General features: G+C 45.1%; 1 non-coding gene across 1 annotated transcript; it reads right to left on the bottom strand.

The window, feature by feature from the left end:
* Nucleotides 1-968: 968 nt before the first annotated feature.
* Trnap-ugg (transfer RNA proline (anticodon UGG)) lies at nucleotides 969-1,052 on the bottom strand. Its single transcript has one exon. It is a non-coding gene; the product is annotated as a tRNA-Pro (tRNA).
* Nucleotides 1,053-2,666: the final 1,614 nt, after the last annotated feature.

Consider the following 2,666-nt stretch of genomic DNA (forward strand, 5'->3'; position numbering starts at 1 on the left):
TGGTGACACGGAGACCGATTTCCGCCCCAACCCCATACTGAACGAGATCTGCTACTCCTTCATCTTCATTAGAATTTTTCCATCTCTATTCGAAGTGTGCATTTATTACTGGAGATAAAAAACCACAAATCGGTTATTTCAGAAACCGGTTATTTTGAACGATTTTAACAATGAGGTTAAGCTGGAGACGGAAGACATCGGTATAACCGAAAATCGGTTGTGACAGCGATAACCGCCATCCCTGTTGTGGGGAAGCCGACTATGGCAGGAATATCGTCATAGTTCATATCCGGCAATGCATTAGTCAGAACTGTGTACCAAAGTATATAGTTAAATGTACATTGATATATGACTGCCATTCAGTGCTGTTCAAATTTATCCTTAGCTCCTGTATATTGTCATTCGTGTGAACATAGTTTTATCCAAGTTAAGTATTCTACATTAAAGAGCTTTACTAAAGGGAACTAGTGTACTATGTGTGTTGTAGTAACCGCACGACCTTCTCCAGAAGTTAATCTAGGCTTGCTACCACATACAATAGAAATAATATTTCTTCAGCGTTATCGGGAATCAGCTCCGCGACCACAAAGAACCGACCATAATGTACAAGGTTTGCTTGACCTGTTCCAGGAAATCTACCAAGACTTATTCGAAGCTATGACACGCCGATTCGTCATTGTTCGGTATTATAAAGGTGGGCTACGAGGGTATTAAGCAGGTGACCATGACGTTTGGCTCATTAGTATTACGTGAAAAAAATCAGACTTTAATGAATGTACTACACAACCAGCTAACTGCTGTAGACACGAGAGAACAAACAAACACACACACACACACACACACACACACACACACACACACACACACAATGGCTCTGAGCACTATGGGACTTATCATCTGAGGTCATCAGTCCCCTGGTACTTAGAACAACTTAAACCTAACTAACCTAGGGACATCACACACATCCATGCCCGAGGCAGGATTCGAACCTGCGACCGTAGTGGTCGCCCGGTTCCAGACCGTAGCGCCTAGAACCGCTCGGCCACTCAGGCTGGCACACACACACACACACACACACACACATACACACACACACACACACACACGCGCGCGCGCGCGCGCGCGCGCGCGCGCGCACACACACAGAACTCTGAAAATTTCTCCCCATTTAAGTATTCTCCTGTAAACCGTTTGGATGCTTAACTTCAATTATTTTTAGGGGCGAGTTTTCATTTTATGGTACCGTTTTCTGAGTTTTCGTTCACTGTTACGATAACTAATCTAGTGAAGAAATATAATCATAAGGTACAGCTTCCAACGGTAACCACTTTAAAATACGGAATATGGCTTGTAAATCCGTATTTACAAAAGATATGAATGCGACATTTTGTAGAAACCTTACCTGCAGATCAACGTTGTTCAGAACGTGTACAGATTCAACTTATTGGCTGGCAATACGCTACAGCAACAATCAATCGTCTCGTAAAGTTATCACAAGTTATACAAGTATATTGAATATTCTCGGACTTACTGCCGCGTCAGTTGTAGGTGAAGGCTTGGCCAGACATAACGCGCTCTGACTGCACGGCCTGCGATCCTGAGCCGTGGCGGCCAGTCCGCGTCGTTGAAATACTTACTACACTGAGGTCACAAAACCCATGTGATAGCGGTATGCACTTATACAGATGGCGGAAGTAACGCGTACACAAGGTACAAAAGTGCGGTGCATTGGCGCAGCTGTCAACTGTACTCACGTAATACTTGTAACAACTTTTCCGGTGTGATCGTGGCCGCACGACGGGAGTTAATAGACTTCGAACGCGGAGTCGTAGCTAGATGTAGACGCACGAGAAATTTCATTTCGGAAATCGTTAGTGAATTCAATATTCCGAGATCCACACTGTCAAGGCTATACCGAGAATTGTCTTTTTCAGGCGTTAACTCTCACCAAGGACAACGCAGTGCCAGACGGCTTTGCTTAACGAGCGAGAATAGCGACGTTTGCGTAAAGTTGAAAGTGCTCATACTCAAGCAAAACTGCGTGAAATAACCGCAGAAATCAATGTAGGTCGTACGACGAAAGTATCCGTTACGACAGTGCAGCGAAATTTGGCGTTAATGAACTATGACAAGAGACAAAATCGCCTGCAGCGCCACCCCTGCGTTCGTGACCATATCGATCGGACACTAGATCACTGGAAAACTGTGGCCTGCTCGGATGAGTCCTGGTTTCAGTTGGTCTTAACTGATGGTAGGGTTCCAGTGTGATGCGGACCACACGAAGCCACGGACACAAGTTCTCAACAAGGCAGTATACAAGATGCTGGTGGCTCCATAATGTTGTGAGCTCTGTTTACGTGGAGTGACTGGTTCCTCTGGTACAACTAAACCTATCATCGACCAGAAATTGTTATGTTCGGCTTCTTGGAGGCCAGTTTCAGTTGGTCATAACTGATGGTAGTGTTCGAGTGTGATGCAGACCACATGAAGCCACGGTGCAAGTTCTCAACAAGGCAGTATACAAGCTGCTGGTGGCTCCATAATGTTGTGAGCTGTGTTTACGTGGAATGACTGGTACCTCTGGTACAACTGAACCTATCATCGACCAGAAATTGTTATGTTCGGCTTCTTGGAGGCCAGTTTCAGTTGGTCATAACTGATGGTAG

This window comes from Schistocerca nitens, chromosome 1 (genome assembly GCF_023898315.1).
Source record: "Schistocerca nitens isolate TAMUIC-IGC-003100 chromosome 1, iqSchNite1.1, whole genome shotgun sequence".
In the NCBI taxonomy this organism is placed as follows: Eukaryota; Metazoa; Arthropoda; class Insecta; order Orthoptera; family Acrididae; genus Schistocerca; species Schistocerca nitens.